At 39.3% G+C, this 21,554-nt stretch overlaps 1 protein-coding gene across 1 annotated transcript in view; it reads left to right on the top strand.

The window, feature by feature from the left end:
- The first annotated feature begins 5,223 nt into the window (after positions 1–5,223).
- ABCA1 (ATP binding cassette subfamily A member 1) overlaps positions 5,224–21,554 on the top strand; it is a 161,060-nt gene continuing 144,729 nt past the window's right edge. The window contains exon 1 of the mRNA XM_027859777.1: positions 5,224–5,470. The gene's annotated coding sequence lies outside the window, so the exon portion shown is untranslated. The remainder of the gene's footprint in view (positions 5,471–21,554) is intronic.

Genomic DNA, 21,554 nt, shown 5'->3' with positions numbered 1-21,554 from the left:
TTTGACTGAGTCCAAGTTTACAGAACAAATTCTTTCATTAAGGGGATTTGTTCTGTGAAGTTTAGATTCAGTCAAAGGGCTATACTTGAGGACCTAGAGGGCCATGTGTGGCCTCGAGGTCACTAGTTCCCCAACCCTGATATAGGTAAGCCCTCCAATGATACAGATAGCAGGCCTCTACTGTCTTCTCTCAACATGGGAATTTCTTCTTCGCTTGCTTCTCTGGTCACTTCACTTTCCCCAAGTCACTTAAGTACCCTGAGCCTTACTTTCCCTGCTTTCCCACAGCATGCTGTTATAGACACAGAAATTGAGAGGTAGCTATTTTAATGAAAGGAAACAGACAAAGTATAACACATATACTACAAATAATTCTTCCAGCAAGCCAGGCTGAATGCCTTAGAGTCATCTTTGACACTTTCTTATCCCTTACTCTTTGTCTGGGCAAAGATTTGGTGCCTGTGGTTAATGAATTCTATACTTCAGGGCAGGTTTTGGTCAGAATTGTGAAGTAGGTAAAATTTGTCTTTGAAATGCTCATCTTTTCTATTCATTTCTCCCTGCCTCTGTACCCCTTCCCCAGACCCACTCACCCTGCCCCACTCCCCAGCCAGCTTATCCTAAGTTATGTACACCATGGAGCCTTGCCCTCAATTATTCAGATGGTTGATGAAACAAACACTAAGATGTTATTCTGACCAAGGGTTGACCAAAATGCTTTTCAGAACTAAAATAATAAATCTCTCAGTAGGTGGAATTTGAGGATTTAAGACAAATGATAAGCAGAGAACATGTAGGGCAATGGAAAGCCGGCTGGATTGGGAAGCCTGGGGTTTGTAGGATCTTAGATTTAACACTGGAAGGGACAGTACTCAGAGGTCATCTAATCCAATTCTCTCATTTTACAGATGAGAAAAGTTTCCAGAGTTACATGAGTAATTATTAATAGAGGTAGGCTTTAAACCCAGTTCCTCTGATTCTGAATCCATTGATCCACCTTTTCACTGACTCTGGTCATGGTTCTACCACTCACTACCTATGTGAACTTGATCAGTCATTTAACTTCTCTGGAGTTCAGTTACCTCATTTTTAAAATTGGTGAGTTAGATGATAATAACTTGCATTTATATACAATGCTTTATGATTTACAAAGAGTGTTTTTCACAACAAATTAGAATTTTAAGAATATTAAGTCCCCACTATGTGTGGCTGCTGGGGATAAGAAAATGAAAATGCATTGGACTTATAATCCTAGGTTTGATCTAGATTTAAATCTTGGTTCTGCTATTTATTATCTGTATAACCCTTGGTCAAGTCACTTAGCCTCTAACGGCCTGTTTCTTTATCTGTGAAATGAGTGGGTTGGACCAGTTGACTTCTAAGGTCACTTCTACTTCTAAACCTTTGATTGTATGTGATAAGTCTGTAAGAAAGGTCAACTAGAGATGGATGAGAGATTGGAGAGACAGGGAGCAGTTTTAACCAGAAGCATTGTAGAAGCCTCCCTTGACAAAGTGGAATCTGAACTGGATCTTGAATGAAGGGAAATCTCTCCATATGTGGAGTCATATAGAATCCATTATAGTCATGGAGTATATATGAGATAAATTCACAGTTTGGAGAAAGCAGGATCAGTTTGGGGAATGGCTAGTGCATCAATTTGTCTGGAATACATATATATGAAAGGGAGAGTAGTGAAATAATGCTGGAAAAGTAGATTGGAGTCATATTGTAGGGGGGCCTTGAATGTCATAAGTGGGAATTGGTATCGTATTTTGTAGGAAATGGGTGAAGCACTAAATGTTACTGACTTGAATCAGACTGGAGCATTAGGAAGCTTGCTTTGGCAGCTTCATAAAAGACAGATTGAAGAAATAAAGGCTTAGAAGCAAGGAGACAAGCAGGGAGACAATAGATGGTGAGTGCCTGAACTGGAGTGGGTGGCACTTAGAGTGTAAAGGAGGGGATGGATAAAAGATATTGTGGGAATGGAATCAAAAGAATTTGGCAGATGCGTGCATGCAGGGAATGAGGGAGAAGAAAGAGTCAAACCTGGCCCTGAGGTTTTGGGCATGAGTGACCTGAAGGATCACAGGGCCATCAATAAGAATGGAAATATTGGGAGGAGGGACAGGCATTTTGCGGAGGAATTGTAATAATAACTGGCATTTACATAGTGTTGTAAAGTGCTTTACATATTATTTGATTTGAGCTCCACAACCTTGTGAAGAAAATGCTATTATTTGTCCTCATTTTAGAGATGAAGAAACCTAGGCTGAATGAGGTTAAGGTGACTTGCTTAGAGTCACATTACTAAGTAATGTATGAGGCAGGATTTGAATTCAGGTCTTCTTGATTACAATTCTTACTCCAACACTCTATCTGCTGCACCACCTGACTGCCTAATTCAGTTTTAGACAAGTTGAGGTGTAAGAAATATATTCAAGAGGGGCTATCAGCAAGTGGTAATTTGGAACTGGAAGTCATGACAGAAGTTTGGGGTGGAGATATAGATTTGAAAGTCATCTGCATAAAGGTGATAATTGAAGCCATGAGACTGGATGAGATTGCCAAGGATGAAAGTGAATGGAAAGATGCCCAGGGTTTTGGAGAATGCTTGTATTTAGGGGATCAGAGGAGGAAAAGGTGCCAGTAATGTTGTGTGACCTTGGGCAAGTCACTTAACATCTGTGGGCCTCAGTTTCCTCCTTTGTGAAATGAGGAATTGGACTAGATCACTTCTAAGGGTCCTTAAAGCTCTAAATCTATAGGCCTCTGATTTTATTAAAGAGACTGAGAAGGAATAACCATCAGGGAAGTGGGAGAAGAGAAGAGAACAATAACATGGGAGCCAAGGAAAAAGAGAAGACGAAGAGTCAACAGTATCATCCTCAGAAGAAAGGTCAAAGAGGATGAGGACTCAGATGAAGACAGTAGATCCAACAATTAATAGGTCATTAGTAACTTTTTTGGGAGGGAATTGGGGTTAAGTGACTTGCCCAGGGTCACATAACTAGGTGTCTGTGGCCAAATTTGAACTCAGGACATCCTGACTTCTGGGCCTATGCTCTATCCACTGTACCACCTGGTTGCCCCTGATAACATTAGCAAAATATACATATATATGTATATATAAAACTTATATACATATATATACACAATTTATATACATATACATATATATCCAATTACATGCAAGAACATGTCATTTGTAAAATGAGTTAACATTCATTTTAAAAAATTTTGATTTCCAAATTCTCTTTCTCCCTCTCTCCCCCTCTCATTGAGAAAACTGTCATTAGTAACTTTGAGAAAAGAAGTTTCTGTAGAGCAGTGGGAATAGAAACTGTATTTCCAAGAGATGAGTGGTGAGAAAATGGACTCCTAAGTCTAGTCAACATTGCCCAGAAGTTTGGCAATGAAATGACAAGGGAGATATGTGACTGCTTGATGAGTCAGTAGGGTTTTTAGGATGAGCCGATGGGAGCATGTCTAGAGACAGAAGGAAAGAAGCCCAGAAAGAAGGAAGCTAAGGACGTAAGTCCTGTGAAGTAGGTAATTTCACAGATGAGGAAACTGGCTCAGAGAGGTTAAATAACATATAAAGGTCACACAGCTTATGTATATTGGAGCCTGGATGTAACCCTGGTCACCTGACTCTGAAACCAGGGTGATTTGCACACTGCCTCAGTTTCCTCCACTGAAATGATCGCTACCATCGTTTCATGCCAGCACTCTTCCAGGCAAGAAGGGGCCAACTCTGTTTACTCATAAAACTAGCCCGGCTCTGCCCGCTCAGCTGTAGCAAAACTTCTTCATAAGTTTTTGTTGGCTTTAGGTTTTTTAAATGCAATGTGTGGGAAAACATCCTATCAGAGCAACACTGCTTTATGGGCCGTGGCTGTGACCTAAAATAACACCGACAACCATATAATAATACCTTCTATGTTTATAGAGCCTTTCTTCTGAGAGGCTCAAAGTGTTTCAACAAATATTTTATTCATCTTCATAACATGCCTGTGAGGCAAGTAGGGGATAGATATTATTAGCTACCTTTACAGATGAAGAAAATGAGGCAAAAAACTCCTAAGAAATTTGCCCGGGGTCACAGAGTTAAAGCAAATGCATATATAGGACTAGAACTCAGATCTCCAGACCGAGGGTTTGGCTGGGCAGAGTTATAATGTAATTACCAAGCCTAGGGATTGGTTCTCTATGAATCATCTATACAACGCAAAAAGAGCATGTTGACAATATGTTTTATTTTCCATTGTGGACTGAGAATAAAGATTATTTTCTAAACTGGACACTGGCCCCAAGTGGGCGGTCTCTCCAGCAGCTGTGAACCGTGATGTTCTCGTTATCCCGACATAGAACTCACACCTCACACACCCTTCTCCCCTGTCCCCCACATGGGGGAGGTCCATGTTTGCTTGTTGGGGGAGGGGGAGAAGACAGAGTAAGGGTCCTCCTCACTTGCACTAGCAATCTAAGGAGAATCTCTGACGCGGTATCACACTCAGAGAAAAGGGGTGGGGATCGAGGAAGGGGCTGAAGGGGGAGGAGAAAGTCTTTAATTGAGCCCTTGACGTAATTGAGCTCCTCCTGCTCAAGTTGTTAAGGTTTGAGAAAACAAGAGAAAGGGCCCTCCACCCTCAATCCCAGTCTCTGGCTTCCGTCACCAAGCTAAAGAAACGAAACTGAGGATAAAAAAGGGAGAGCAGAAGGGACCTTATCAAGTGGTTTGCTCCCACTCAAGCCCCCCCAGAAGAAGAGGAGAAAGCGGGCTTCTTCCTTGCTTCTCTCCTCTACTCCTAAGTTTTTTGTTTTTCTTTAAAGATACTTTGGAGCTTGAGAGGAATATTTGAAACATCGGGTTGCCTGTAATGCAGACGCGGGAACAAAGCACAGGCCACTTTCTAGCGAGGGTTTTGATCCTTGGAATGATCCTGGCCGGACTCACCCTTGGTGATCTGCCTCAGTTCATCCCATCTGCCACTCAGCAGCGAGGGAGAGGGGCGGGGGGAGGGGGCTCTGCCCGTCGCCCTTTTAAGGGGCGTGTCGCTCCTCCACGTGCTTTCGGTGAGTGACTGAACTACATAAACAGAGAGCCGGGAAGTAGGGGGTGGGGAAGAGAAAGAGAACAGAGTTTGACCGATAATAACCCCGCTGTTCAGCGCAGCCGAATCTATAAAAGGAACTAGTCCAGGCTAAAAACCCTTAATTCTGGGAGAGAGGGACTGAGGACCGTATGCTAGGGAGAGCAGGAGGAGCCCATTGGTGCTCACAGGAAAGCCAAGGCAGGGACTGGCAAAGGCAGGGGAGGGGGCACCTTAAAGGGTGTCTTGGGCGAGATCCCATTTCTTGGCTCTCTCTTTTTTATTTTTAAATTTTTTGTTTTGTTTTGTTTTCCACAAGTATTTCCAAAGGGGCGGGGGAGAGAGTCACAGAAACAAAAAGTGGAAAGCAGGTAAGAGCGTCTCCAACAACTTCAGATTTTGCTTTTTGTTGTGTGTGTGTGTGTGGGGGGGTCCCATCCTTTTTTGGGAGGAGGAGGAGGTAGGAAGTAGAGTAAAAGTCTGATTTCTGTGATTCTGTGATTGGGTGGGGGGACCCCCACATCTGCCTGCCATGTCTCCCCTCTGGGCAAGGTTTATACCCAGCCCCGTAGCCGTGTTTTGGGCGCTTGAAAACACCCCCTTCTCCATTTCGTCATTGCTCTGTTCTCCGGAGTAAGTGGGGAGGCTCGTCTCCTCCTGAAAGTCGAGCATCCCTTGGGATCCGTGGGGACTAATGGTACGGGGCCCCTTTCTTTGTCCATCCTGCTGACGGCGAGGCTGAGTCCGGGGAAGGTGGGGTGGGAGGAGAAGGGCATTGAAGGGGAGAACGCGAACCACTTTTGGGGAGGGACCTACCGTAGCGGAATTCAGAGTTTTTGTGGACTGAAGGGAGGAAGAGCAATGCCTGGTGCAGCAGGAGCTCTTTGCTTTGTTAAGGGATACCTGACACTTCCAGAACCCCTGTTTTGGTCTTCTGCTTCGTGCGCTTTTTTAGCTGGGAGACGGTTCCTTCAGTTCCTTTTTCTGGGTAACCAACAAGAAGGCATCGGGATGTATTCTTGCTGATCACTTGTTATTAATAAAGCATTTATCGTTTATCTTTTTAACACGGAACATCCTTACACAGTTTAACTCCTCTCATGGCGTTGATTATTCTCTTTTTCTCCCTCCCCCCTCCCCCCCAATTTTGAGGATAGTTCTGATAATTTCTAGTGGACGTTCGTGTGGATCTAATAGGTCTCACCTGGTGAACATTTTTGTTTTCAAAAGAAGAGGTGCAGCAAAGAAGAGGGTTGGGGGAAATGGTGGATTAATGTAATCTATGTTGCACTTCTATCTTCCCTCCTTGACTCCAGTCCTCCCCCTCCCCCCCCCCCCCCAATTTTGGTGTTTTCATGCTTTGCTGCGTGTCTCCGTTGCTTGTGTGTGGAGACGGCGGCGTAGCTAGAATGACCGAGAGTAACCCCGGCCGGCTGCGCAGAACACCGAGCTCTGCCACATAGCGTGGGGAGGGCGGGGGCGCGCAGCAGCACCCCCCGCCCCCCAAGCCTTTTCTCCCCTCCCCTTTACTTCCTCTCCTTGTTTCTCTCCTCCTCCTCTTGGGCTAAAGAATCTCGGGCTCTTCGTAGCAGGGTTCCATCTGGAGTGGTGGGTGGGTGATGGGGAGCTTGAAGGAGTCTCATCTAAGTACCACTAGGACAGACAGTCTCTTAGAAAGAGCTTGACTATTAGGGCAGACAGCCGGTCTGGGCTATAGATGAGAAGTTCATTGTTTCCTTTCTGATCTAGACTGAGTCAGCCATGGGTCGGAAAGCTGTGCTGGCGCAGACTAGGAGGAAACTCTATAGAAAGCCCCTTTCTGTTGATATTCATGTTTGTTTCTCTGCCGCCTATAATCCTTGGCTAGGTCTTGGAGGTTTCCGGGTGGTGGAAGTACATAGCTCAAGGCGCTTTCATTGTCTTTTGACTCCCTCCTTTGGGGACTTAGAAGAAATGAAACAGACTCAGGACAATAGTAACCAGGCACTGGGTTACTGGTCTATTTTCAGTATTGAGGTAATCAGATTTTAGAAGGCAAGTGATACTTTTGAAGGATACTTCGAAAAGTGAGTACAGACCTGAGACTCATTGTTTTATTCTTGTGACACCCTATGGAAATTTGGGTCTTGACCAGCAAACAAAATAATTATACGCATAACTTTAGCACCTCACAATGCATTAATTATTAAGATGGAACCCAATGAAATCACAGCTCTAATTGCTTTTTCGCACCACCCCAGATTCCCAACAAAACAAAACAGAGCAACTTTTTTACCATGCAAATTGGGCGATTTCCATTGTGTGGACCAATTTAAATGAAAATGCAAAAGAAAAAAAAAGGTACTTAACTCATTTAAAATTTATTTTTTCTTGCTGAAATTAACAGATCCCAAATAAAGGGTATTTACACATCCATAGTAGAATAGAAAGGCTTGTACCTGAAACTTCAAATCTTTTATGTATATACAGTTTGCTTTTAATACTGATAAAAATTAGCATTTACATAGTGCTTTAAGGTTTGCAAAATGCTTTACATATATTTGATCCTCACCATATTCGGGCGAATTAGGTGCTGTTATTAATACTCATTTTATAGAATGGCTGGCTCTGAATTCAAACTCAGACCTACCTTACTCTATCCAACATTATATCTACTTTGGCAACCTATAATAATTCAACGTGTAACATTCAAAGCTGTCTTGCTTGTTTGATGTGCCTCATTTTAATATAATTTTCCAATACTCACTTTAAATAAGGATATTTTTCTGTTTTTATTGTTAGAAAACCCACTGGAGAAACTTCTCTCTCAGACCCTCCCAAATCAGTGAAAGTGTGAAGTCCTGAAAATCTTTGACTAAAAATGATACTGTAATGCTTTCCCCCCTTCTCAGCTGAGCTTTTCCTTTGCTCTCATTAAAAGCAGTATCATTTTGGGAATAGTGGAAAGAACACTGAATTTAAGAATCAGAAGAACTGGGTTTGAATCCGGCCTCTTAGTACTTGTGTGACTTTGGGCAAGTCACTTTTTCTCTGAGTCTCAGTTTCCTCTTCTGTGAAATAAGTGGTTGCAGTCAGTCCCAGCTCTAAGAGTCAAGAGTATCAAGTCAGTGCACAAATAAAATATTTTTGAAGGTCTTTCACTCACACACACCCCGAAGTAGAATTAACTTGAAAGCAAAGGTCATAACCATTTTTTTGTGAAAGGGAGAATATGTTAAGATGAACTAATGGGACACAAGTTCTAGGGACAGCTTATTGGGTATGAATAAGCCTTCCTTCCAAGGATAAGGGCTACTTTTCATTAAAGAATGATAAAGCTTGCTGTGAACTCAATTTTTCTCCAATGAACTTGTGACCTTCAAAGAGTATGGGGATTTCTAACCATTTTAGTTTTAAGTCTCAGTCATATACGTAACAGGTCAGGCTCATATTTTGTTTCAGTAAACATCTGTACAGTGTCTTGAGTTGACACTATCACATCTTCCAGGATTGGTAGAGAGGTTATTAATGTTCTTTGAGTTCTCTGATTTTCCAATACATTAGGAACTCATTATACATGCATTATTTAAATGGAGTGAAATGAAACCCCAAGTCAGGTTTTTTTCCCCCTCATATTTTGCAGTTATATCATGTTGGGGGGAGCTAGAATTTTTTGGTTTTAAAAGGTTTTTTCCCCCTAGTTTTTTCTTAGTATTATATTTGTTTCTTGGTCTAGGATTTTAATTTGCCTTATAATTTTGATCCTCCTGAGTATCTTGTAATAACCAAATAATTATCTAATGACTTTTTCATACTATGGCAGATTTTTGTTTAGAGGTATTAAATAATAAGAGGTAGTTCGAAACTGATAGTCTCTTTAGGCTGTGGCTTCCATCTGTCAGATAAAAAGATGTTTTTAAACTTTCATTTTAATGCATCTAACATCGGAGAGGACACAGAATGTTAATTCATGCCTCTGTAGAAATGGAGAATTTACCATCCTTTTTGACAGTAATTTCCTTTCAATACTTTAATGACATTTATCTACCTCTCCTATTCCCTGCATATTATACATACAAAGCAAAAGTTATTACAGTGAAGTAGGTATGACTTTTTTCAATATCCCTAGTAATTACAGTGAAGTGGATATGAATTAATTTGAAGAAAAGAACAACATTCCAATGAGTGACCATTGAATTCAATGAGCTTATCTGCTGTGGCCCAGTCCAGATCTTCAGATGATATATTATTAATTCACCTACTATCATCACCATTAGGCCTGACAAATTCCTGTTCGGTTTACTGGGAATTTTATTTAGGGATTGCAACACTTAACAAAGGGTAAAGTTTACTCAACTCTAAATTTCCCAACTTTTTCTTGGATTAAAATTAAGACTGTACTGTTATTTTAAGCTCATTTCCTATGAGTATCTTGGGTTCACATCATGTCTGAGCTTTATCATATCATGTCAATATCCATTTATTATATATATCATATCAGCAATCATTTATTAAACTGATTGACAAAAGAAAAGAATGGATAGTTTGCCTCCTCTTCAGTGGATTTTTTTTATTGGTCATGATACAATGAGATTACTGAAATGCCTTTCCTTAAATTATATTGTTGACCTATTGGTTTTATGTCTTTCTCTGTTATTTTAGTTTTGTTAAAGATGTGATTTCCAAGTTATAAAAGAACAAGATACGTCCAGGATTCTTCTCCTTTTTCTCTTTCTTTTCATTTCTGGCACTTCTTATTACAAGAAAACATGGGATTATTTCAAAGATGGAGTCTTAGGCAAAAGATGTAGGATGGAAAACTCCTGATACAGCTTTTCTTACAAAATGCCCTAAGAAGTTAGAAAGGGTACCAACACTCAACACATATTTCATCTCAATTTCAGGAGGGATTAAAAAGCTTAATTAAAACTGTAAATGTTTTGCTAATTGAATTCATGAGAGACAAAGTAAGGTATTTTTAGGGTTTTCTATTGAAGTTACATATGTAGCTAAAGAACCTGGATATATTATAGGGAAATATAGCTATAACATTGGAGGCAAGGTCATACAATACAGGGACAGCTGGCTTCCATTAGGAAGATCTGGGTTCAAGTTCCACCTTTGACATGTACTGGTTAGATGACTGAGCCAATCATTCAACCTTTCTGTGCTTACTGACTGCTTTGTAAGACTATGAATTAAGACAATTTCAGCTTTGCATCATCAGTACAGGAGTTTCGTCACAGGGAGCTCCATAAACCATAAAATCACAAGTAAGGGACAAAAACAATTCTAGACATAGAGTCAGACGATGAAAAACTTCTTCCAAGTAGTTTTTCTGGTGCCTTTTAATCTCCATGCTATGAGAACACTGATATTCCATTAACCATGTTCTCAGTTTAGCATAGCTTTTTTTTTTTTTATTGTTGTTGTGGTTATTGTTAGTCCTTCATTCTTGAAGAGGACCAATGATATCACAAGGGTGATGTCTTGACTTCTGTGTGAATTGAATTTAAGTGAGGCAGAGCATAGTGAATAGAATGACTTGGAGTGAGGAATATGAGCAAAGTGCAGTGTTAACCTTAAAATCCTGCATATATGCCGGTTATCATCTTCATCTTCGTCATTCTTAACGAACTGAGATTCTGTTAGAAAGTTTCAGTGCCAGCACTCTTTTCCCCTCTGATATATTACATATGTATCGAAAATATTTGTGTACAGTTATTTTTTAGTTGAAAATTGGTCCATCATTTTGCTCCAGACTTTTTCCCCAATCCCTTTCATTTCAGGGGGAGCTCATTTCCCCATTGGGCCAGCAGTACTTTGGGGCATTTGTTTATTTCAAGTCCCAGAATGTTCAGTGGCTAAATTGAATTGGTAACTGTTGGTGTAACTCAAGCCACCAAAACAGCATATCGCCCCTCAGCCTCTGATTTTTACTGAAACTTTGTGAATAAGCATCTGACACACTTACTGAAATAGAAAAAGTTTTGAAATACTATCCTTTATCAATCTGGAAATGAACTATGGGGAAGCCAAACAACTAGGAAGGGAGTCTTAAGTTAGAATTTTTTTCTTATGCAATTGAGATTTTTTGTTTTAATTCTAAAAGTAGTATGATGTGATGCTTATGGAAAAAGAATAAGTAACTAAAGAAATTTATATGGGAAATAACCTGAGTTAGGTCTAGATAGATTTATGATCAAGATTGGGAATTTTTTGCTTAAGATGCTGAGTCCAAAGTATTTTTATTGGAACAAACAATTATCCTCCCATCTGCTTTAAAAACAAGTTGTTTCATTTCCGTTTCTTAAGACAGCTGTGCTCCTCCAAAAAGGTTGTACCCTGAAATTCCATGCTTTTGTATTTTTATTAATGCATTTTTGTTATGAGATATTTTCCACTGAAATGAATTAATTAAAAATTTTAAAAAATACAATTTGTATGTGTAAATCTAGTCACCAATTCATTCTTGCTTTTGTGTGCCCATAAATCAGCAACATTTCTTAAGCTGAAGTCTTAGTTATAGAAATTCTGAAAGAAAAGATTTGATGTGACTTATTTTGAAGTCTTTCAATTTTCTGTACCTTTTTCATTTGAACAAATACAATAGGGAAAAAACTCAAAGTTAACACATTTTAGGAAAACAGTGGTATTACACTAACTTGTTTTTCCCCAGCGGAATTCTGTATAAGGTGACCTATTAGAATGACACTTCCCTTAAATTCATATTTCATTAGCTAGGACCTGAGCTGAGCAGGCTACTCTGAATAAGTAAAAATAATTAATTGTTAGGATCATACTGTTAGAAAACATAGATTTGTCAAAAGGTTATACTAGTGTTTCTCATGAAGCCTAAAACCACCCACTGAGAGTTCAGTTCCACCTAAAACTATATCTGCTCTAAATAGCTTGCATTGATTTCCCCCAAAATGAGGACCAAGAGTGATATTTATTGAACTCTTACTTTTTTGGCAGCAGCCATCTACTGAATGCTATAATTCAAGATTAAAAATTTGTCCTGAAAAAAAAAACTAACGTATAGCCAAAGAGATGGTTCAGTTAAGGCAGAAGGAGATATTTAATTTCAATTCAATACACATTTATCATGCTAGAGTAATGGTGGATTACAGCACCAATGTGAATAATCTGTGAGTCTGGGTAGTCATTCTAAATTTGACTCTATTACCTTTCTTTAATTGAATTTATTTTCTGTACAGACAAGAATCAATATTTGTTTGTTTTTTTCTTGGTTCCACCAGTGCTTTGCTTGGTTGCTTTAAGCAAACTGTTTTAATTTCTCACTGCCTTGGTTTCACTATCTGTAAAATGGGGAAAAAATGGCACCAGTCTCTGCTTTGCTTTTTGATTTGTGGTCATGACTCTCCTGGGTGGAAACCACTGTTTCTCACTGAGAATTTAAGGGCAAGAAGGATGAGAGCATCTTCTTCCACTCACTGCAAGAAAACATCCCTTTGGGCCTTATTTCCTTCACCTCCTCCCTTATATTGTGGTGTGGGCTTTACGTGCAAAACCTGGGAGATCCATCCATATGATATCCGACAGGAAAAGTCAGCAGACTTAGTCTATGTTCTTCACTAAGAAATTATGCAAAGCCAAAGGGGCCTGCTGGAAAGGATCTTAGCGTTCATTCCTGCTCCCTCATTTTACAGATAAGGAGACTGAGGCCCAGACATGAAGTGATTTGGTTGTAAATGGCAAAGTCCTCTTTCAGTAGAACCAGTACCCCTTCATTGGGTTTTCTTAAAACAGTACTCCTTCACTGGGTTTCCTTTAATTTGTTTGGATTCTGAGTTCCTCTGGCTTTTGGGATATTCAGAAGGCAGTGATTAGGGATGGGTACAGTACCAGCTCGTAGTCCTGTCCTAAATTTAAGGTAAGACCAACAGGATTGGTTGTTACTAGAGAGGGCTGGAAGGGAGAGATATAGGAAAAAAAAATAATGGGAAAAACCTGGCTCTTAGGACTAGGTGAGCAAGAGATTTATTTGCCTCAGGTGAATCTCTATGAAACATTCCTTTGGTAAGTGCCTTGTATTCGTTTTACTCCTCCTAGGAAGATTAGAAACCTGTCCATTTTTTTTTTTTTTTTGACAAATACATAGAACTTATTTTCTCAAAAAAACATTTCACCAGTGGATGGCAGCATGAATTCAAATGCCTTTCTCAGTAGCTCAAGGTGTTATTAAGCTTGGAACTCTTATAAATGTTGACACTGGCATGTGCTTCCTTAAGGAAATCTGGCTTTACCAAGCAGATACCTTAGTGGCCAGTGGTTTTTTTTTTTTTAAAGGGTTATTCAAAAAGGAATCACTAAAGTGTTCCTTTAAATAGCAAGATTCCCCCAAAGGCTATTTAAAAATAAGATTCTATTTACTCAAGTTCATGTTTACACTCAACTTTTCAGGAACAAGCTTGTTGTGTAAAGCAAAGTTCATCCAGATTGATCCGTAGTTTGCTTGTGTGGACTTCTGTTTTAGTGACTTGGGCACTTTTGGAAGCTTCAGTAGATAACTATTGCAGGTTATCAAGATACTGTTCAGAAAATTACTGTTTTAGCAACCCCCATATAATGTTTGGTTAGTTAGCCCCCTCTCCTTCTTGATGAATGGATGGCATCTTAATGAGATGAGTTTGATATTGTTTAAAGGTCAAAAGACTGAGTAAGACAGGTGTGCCACCCTTCACCTGCATCTTCATTTCATCCCAGATTATAAATAACACCTGACTTTTAAGAGGTGTGTCTTTGGAGAAGTAGACCAGGCCAAGATTTGATCCCCATTTAAACAGATGATTCCTACCATGTTTGTCATGATTTATGAAGATCAAATCCCTTTCCTATGGAACCTCACGTATTTGGCATGCTCATTCTGATTTAGTTGATAAGCAAGAAAGGCTGTCTCCTTTTAGATTTTAATTACAATAGACCTTAACTGAGTCCTAGGGTCCTTCAGGAAGTTCAGAATTTAAGGCATTCTCACTGGTTTCTTTTGAAGGCCTCTGGAGGAGATGGTACACTCTCAACCAGTAACATTTCACTGTTTAATAGTCCCCACAGGCAGGAAATTTGCCTTTTTTACAATAATTTACAATAATTCTGTGACAGACTAAGACCACAGATTTACTTCTCCTACCATAGTCCAGTCCTGCGCTGATATATGTACAATTCATATATAGCAGCTTCATTCTTTTTTTTTTTTCTTGGTCGAATGTATTAGGTAGGAACAGACAAGAATCTTTGACAGTGAGTAGATTTATGGACACCTAATCTTAGCTTTTTATAAAACGTCTGCTGTCCCTCTCTATGTCGGATGGAGAATTTAGAATCCTATTAGTCAAACAACTCATTTTTATTGAAGAACTTTATGAGAGGTAATATACTAGATACTATGCTGGATAAGGGCAGCTTGGTGGCATAGTGGATAGAGTTCTAAACCTGGAGTCAGGAGGACCTGAGTTCAAATCAGCCTTGGACGCTTACTAGCTGTGTGACCCTGGTCAAGTCACTTAACTGTTTACCTCAGTTCCTCATCTGTAAAATGAACTGAAGGGGAAAAAAATGGCAAACCACTTACCAAGGAAAACCCCAAATGGAATCAGGGAGAGACTGAAATGAATTAACAAAAACAATAACAGCAGTTCTGGATCGAAAGACCCTGCCCTCAAGAAGCTTACACTTTAGTTAGAGAGTTAAAATCAGAAAAAAAAGTGACTATTAAGCAATGATTAGACTCCACAAACTTAACCGTAAACATTGGTCTATTGCTTTATAGTAAACCATGAAGACATGTACTAAAGTAATGTACAAATATGAGGTGGTAAGTGCCAAATGGGTGATACTTGACTTAAGTCAAGCATTTATTTAGCACTTAATATGTTCAAGACACTATTCTAATCATTTGAGATACAAGGCAAAAAGAAAAACATCTCCTGCCTTCAAGTAGATTACATTCTAAAAGAAGAAAACAATATATGAAAAGGAACTAAAAAGGGCTGGACTGGGAGGTAGGGTGGTCTGATGGTGAAGTCTTGAGAATGGAGAATGTCATATCTGGGCCTTAAAGGATCTGGGAAAAACTCAGAAGGAGTCCACAGACACAGAGGGAGAAGGTGGCTGAAGCATTATCACATTTAACAGGAATTTGGAGGATAGAAAGACCCATCATAGTGGACAGAAGTTTTCCTGGTAGTATTCTGCAATATCACTTCTCAGGGTAAATAATGAGACTGAGGTTAGAGCCTGAACAAAGTGTTTTCATTCTTAGTCTAGTGTATTCATGAAATTGAGATTTGGCCAGATAGATGCTTGATCAATTTTCAGAGTCCTTTTAAATGTGTTAGTTGTGTGGCCTTTCAAGACCCAGTGTGACAGTGCTTTAAAAAATGACATGTCAAGTTACCTTGCCCTTTGTCAGAGGTAAGAAAAATAATAATTTTTCCCCCTAAGCTGAAACCTCCAAGGAGCTCTGCTTGAGATGGAAAAGTCTTATCTGTGGTCTTTTGGACTCTTACCTTATGCAGAGGGACGGTAAATCCTGGTGACAGAATGTTGCTGACTAAATTTAGTTAGTTCATGAATCCAAGTGCTTTTCAACATCGATAGTGCTAATTCTCCTCAAGTAGGAACCTTGAGTGAAGATAAACCTTGAGTCAGCCATGTTTACTCACTTGTCTGTCCTATTTTGCATTTTGTAAGTTTAGTGGAATTGGTGACATTTCTCCACATTTTATATGGATATTCCCTGGCAGTTACTCCATCGTGTAAATAGGAGTTATGCTGATGTGCTATTTCTACATTTCTGTCAAACTGGCCTCATTGAGGGAGGATTTCTGGGCTATTCTAGACCAGTAGTAATATTTCTCAGGGATCCTAGCTAGATACTGTAAGAGGGATTGTGCTCGGTTAAAGTTACATCTGTTAAATGGTGATAATTGCACTCACGCGTTCCCACTGCCCTCACTGGATGGTTGTGGAGATAATTGGAGATAATGGCATAGGAAAGGTTATGTAAGTGGTAAAATGTTATACTTCTATAAAGTAGAGAGTAACTAAAAAGGACAAATATTGGGATTTACACTTATGTAATCACTTAGCAGGATTTTGGTCGGGTATTATATCTTGTAATCCCTCCCCCCCACAAAAAAAAAACACCCCACCATAGATACACATTGAAGAAGATATGATTCCGTCTATAAGCTAGACTTCAGAAGTCAGCTAACCCAACCTCTTCACTTTACAGATAGAGGAAAGTGAGGCCCAGGGAGGTGCCTTGCCCAAGATCACCCAAGAAGTTAGACTCTTAGGTTAGATTTGAGAGCTGTAATCAACTCTAAAGGCACCCATCTCAATTTACAGATAAGGAAACAAAGGTTAAGCTACTTGCATAAGGTCACAAAGCAAGTAAATGTAAGACGCAGAATTTGATCTAAATGATTCCAAGCCCAGGGCCCTTGAGGCAGTGCCATGGCACCTTAAGATCCACTGTACTATATTATATTCTGGTCTATACAGTTTGTTATCTATCATTTTCTATTTTTTAAATTTTCTATCATTTTCTATTTTTTAAAGCTGTTTCTATCTTGGCCAACAAAGCATTTTATTTGCAAGAATCCTAGTGAGTGTGGTACTTTCTGTAAGGGAAAATTGGGACCCTGAAAATGCTAACAAATACAAGTCCATGCTTTCTAAAAGCCTCTCCTATCAATAATGTAATTCACTTTGCCCATTTAATGTTGGCTAACAGTTTTAGAAGTGTCTTCCTAGTTCAGAAGCATATACCAGTGTGGTCTAATGAAAAGAGCATGGGATTTGAAATCTGAAGGCCTTGGTTCAGGTTCATGCTTCCACATTCATTACCTTTGGGCAAGTCACAACATAGTAGAGCTTGAGTTTCTTCATCTATAAAATACTTGCCTTTTACCCATCTCAAAGGGTGGCTATGAGGAAAAAACATCAATTTTAGGGTTTGTTTCTTCATCTGTGAGGTGAAAGGGCATTATATTCGAGGTAACCTCTAAGGTGGTTTCTAGTCCTAAAGACTTTATATATAAAAACATATATATAAAATCCATGTACCTTTTTTTTTAAAAAAAAAAATCTTCAGAACTATCCAGTCAGGCGGCCAAAAAAGTGGTTGATTCTGGTTATCATAAAAAAATGGCTGACCTTTAAAGGAGGGACAGCAGGGCCTGGAATCTTTTTGTAACCAGGTTTACAGGCAGGCACCTATTTCTGGTGATTGATGAAACTCATATCACTTGATTGATTACATATCTGGCAAATGTCAGAATATACTGTGGGTTAACAAAGATTTCTGGAGAAGGCTGTGTCTTCTGTCCATTTGCTTATTTGGTTGAGACTGGGCAAGGAAGCTGGAAAATGATGAATTTTGCTGACAGACTTGAAATAGAAGTTGGTGAACATGGAGACAATTGTATGCAGGTATTGGCTTAACTCAATTATTTGAGTTCTGGATTCCAAGCCTGCTGGACTAGAGTTCAAGGCTCTTCTTTAGTGCTGAGGGTGTAACATTTGAGGGTGAGCACTTAGTGGTATTGTTTTCTTTAATATGTGTGTTAAATAGAGGTTCTGTCACCTTGTCTCCGACAAATTATAGATTACTCCCACTGATTTCAGAAAGAATTTTGTGGTGAAAGGAAGGACGGAAAAGAAGATAATAGTAACTTGAGAGAGTAGTAGGTATGTGTGTGATAGGAGTGGGGTAGGGAGAAATCTTTTCATTTTTATTGTTAGAGGTTCATGGGACATCCTTAGTATGTTTGTAGGCATAAGGAGAGGGGGTTAAGGGGATAAAAAAGATAAGATTCAACAGAAGAGTGAGAAAATGAGAAATACAGAGACTGAGAATATGTAGTGAGTGAGAGAGTAGAGGAGATATAGTTGATGAGGTCTAGGTGGTAGAGTTAACCTTGGAAAGGTGGAGGGTCACCTTAGTTTTTGTGACGGGAAGAAGGAATGAATGTGGAGAGATTTGGAGATTATTTGAGTTGGAGACAAAGCGTTAGTCATAACGATGAATTGAGGTGGAAAGGAGAAAAAGGAAAAAAGCAGAGAGAAGAGGGAGGAAAGTGGAGGTTTAGGAGGGGTAGGGAGTTAGTTACCTTAGGCTAGGTGGTCTCTGTCTTCTTGGTAATCTGCTCAGATTGAGGGAAATCTAGTTGGATAGGTTCTTGAGTGTAGAAAAGTTTGGAATATGGAAACGTAAATTTGATATAGAATTAACAGTAGATGAGTGAAAGGGTATTCAAGCATCCATGAGGGTACAGTTCAAGTTAAATAACATGAATTTTTGGCCTACTCAGCAAGTATAATTTCCCTGGGAATATTTAGCATCTTCAGGAACAGAAACAGAAGACTGTGAAGATCACCCAATATTGGAATCATGGGACTGGGGAGATTAAGGGGATGGGCAAGTCTTGGGTAATAGCATGTCGATATTTTATGGGTTATAGAGATAAGCATATGCAGCCAAGGTGGAAGGGTATATGTAGTGAGAACTGATGGACTGGGAGAATTGGAAGGGTGGAATAATTAGAAAGTATGGTAGGGGTTAAAGAATAGATTTAGCAGGTTTGATGTGTGTATGGGGGGGGGGGAGCCAAAAGCTTTAAATTTTGGAGGTAAAGCAGATCTGGGCCCAAGGTGTGGTCATGCTGGTAGGTGGTTAGATATCTTTTTGTTGAGAGGAGATTCATGTATTTAGAGTTGAAAATATTGAAGGGCCTGAGAGGCTAGAGTGTCAAAGTCATCAACAGGGATTTAGGAGTCACCAAAAATAATGTCAAGAAAAGTGATAGTAACAAAAAATGTGGGTCAGAAGTGTATTTCTAGCATGGCAGAAGTTGATAGAGACAACTTTACTCTGTAAAGAAGATACTATATGACTGTGAACTTTAAGGGAGAAGTTTTTGAATGATTATGGGTGTTCTGAAAGTGTCAATGGGGAAAAGAAAGAATTCTGCTGACCTCTTTTCTTCTGAGTGTACGGAATGGTTCCCCCTAGATTGGATTTGGAGGAATCATTGTCTGGGGAAGGTCACGTTTTATTTCATGTGGGCAAGTGAGTGAAGAGAGGCGTACTTGAAACCAGGGCAAGGAATATAGAAGAATTTGCTTACCATAGGACAAAAGCTGGCAAAGGGGACATTGGGGGCAGGCATGAGGAGGGAAGGGAATCCAGGTAGCCTGAGAACGTAGGAGGAAGGAGTAGGAGAGGTTTTTTATAGAATGAAGGACAAAGAAGTTGGGAAGTACTAGGTAGAGGTACATGCTAATAAGGGGGAATGCTGGGTGGGCAGAGTTTTATTTTTGAAGGATGTTTGAAGGGCTGTCCAGCTTCAATGCTAAAAGTAAGCTTAACTTTGCTTGAAGAAGCTAGTTTGAGGCAAAGAAACATGGAGAGCTCTTTTATTTTTTATGACTTTTAAGGTGCAATTTGAAAAGTTTACCTTGATCACAGTCCCATCCTATCATTGGATGCAGGGCAAAAGTCCTTTAAGATTTTAGTACAGTTCCATTAGACTGAGAGAAGATAGGGCTAGAAGGACTGTCTTTGAAGGACTTTTTATCTCCACAGGTCTGAGCTAGACAAAATTTTTTTTTTTTCTTGTATAGTCATCAGAAGTCTTTCTAAAACGCCATCAGGACTCTCACCTTGCATCAAAAAGGAAAAAATCCAATCGAGTTTTCATGCAAGGAAAAAAAAAAGGATTTCGTGGAAAGATTGCTTATGTGTCTGGTGCTTGGAGGGGACTTGATGAATTTGACAGCCTTTTCCGCATCCCTGTGGTGCTAGCATAGTGTTTGGCTTGGGTAAAGTTCGCTGTTTTTCCTTGAAAAATAATGTTGAAACAGTGGTTTCTTATTTAGGGGAAAGGTTCTTCCCTCCAATCCACCCCCACTCCCCATAGTTAAAAGCAAATAATCATATTGTTTGCTCAGAGCCTCCTTTGAAGGTTGTTCTGTGTTTGTTCAGTGAGGATCCAGGAGTGCCATGTGTGAATGGACTGTCACTAAAGTTTTTTGTTTCTCCACAGTTCTGCAGCTGTCAAAATAGAGTTCTTTCTTTGTGATCTGTTTTCAGGGGCTCTGAATGACTATAGTTACTAAAGCTCTATAAGTTATTATGCTCGTTATCAGTAGGCATGGTGAAGGGAAAACATTTTTGGGAAGTAAATTTTGCATCTTTAGTTGTCAAAATGTGAGAGATGTGAACAACAGTAACAACAGTAATAATAGCCAGTATTTATATGGCATTTTACAAATACATCTTTTTATCCTCCTAAATGCCCTAGGAGGTAGGTGCTGTTATTATTAGACCCATCATGCTAAAGGGAAAACTGGGAGCCAGAAGTTAAGTGACTGCCCTGGATCACATACCTAGTAAGTTTCTAAGGCAGGATTTGAATTCTTTCTGACTCTAGGAAGGTCTCCAGGACTTTTCCTGATTAGCTGCAAGCTAGGCAGAAGAGTGGCTAGAACTCTGTCTTAGACACTTACTAGATGTATGACCCTGGGCAAGTCATTTAACGTTTGTCTGCCTCAGTTTCCTCATTTGTAAAATAGGAATAAAAATAGCACTCACCTTCCAGGGTTGTTGTGATAACATTTGTCAAGGGTTTGCAGACCTTGAAGGGCTAAATAAATGCTAGCTATTATTATTAATTATTATCATTAAATGCATTTCATAGTATCATGGTATAGTGGGAAGAACATTAGATTTAGAGTTCAAGAGACATCTGGCTTTGATTCCTGCCTCTGATGCTTATTAACTGTGTAACCACTGGGAATTACTTAGTTTTTCTGTTCCCAAGGGTATAGATCTCTATTTAATGAGAATAATAAAGCCTTCAGTATCTACTTTACTGAGTATTATAAAGCTCAGATGAAATACTTCAAGGTAGCCTAGTGCCTGACTTGGAGTCACAAGACTTATTGGAAAACACGAAAAACACAAGACTGAGTTTAAATTTTGCGTCAGATACTTTATCAGTTGTGTGTCCCTGGGTAAATCACTTAACTTTTCTTAGTCTCACTTTTCTCTGTAAAAGGAGGCAAAATAATAGGCCACCCTATGGGATTACTGTGAGTATTAAATAATATTAACAATGCATATATAAAATGTGCATATGTTCATATATATATACATATATGCACATGCATGTTTATATAAATATGTAGACCCACATGTATATATTTTTGTATTTGAACATATGGATACATAATACATGTGAGTAAGTTTATATGTGTGAATATGTGTGTATATACATTAATGTGTAATGTTTTGTAAACCTTAAAGTGCTATATGGATTCTGCAGGTTTTATTATTTTCATTGTATAGATAAGGACACCAAGGGTCAGAGAAATTAAGTGATTCCCAATGGTTACCCAGCTAGTTAGTCTATGTCTTCTGGTTTGTTTGTTTGTTTTTTTTCA

This window comes from Vombatus ursinus, unplaced genomic scaffold (genome assembly GCF_900497805.2).
Source record: "Vombatus ursinus unplaced genomic scaffold, bare-nosed wombat genome assembly UNPS02014171.1, whole genome shotgun sequence".
Lineage (NCBI taxonomy): Eukaryota > Metazoa > Chordata > Mammalia > Diprotodontia > Vombatidae > Vombatus > Vombatus ursinus.
Note: the sequence above shows the minus strand (reverse complement) of the source record. Positions and strands in the feature narration are given on the sequence as shown.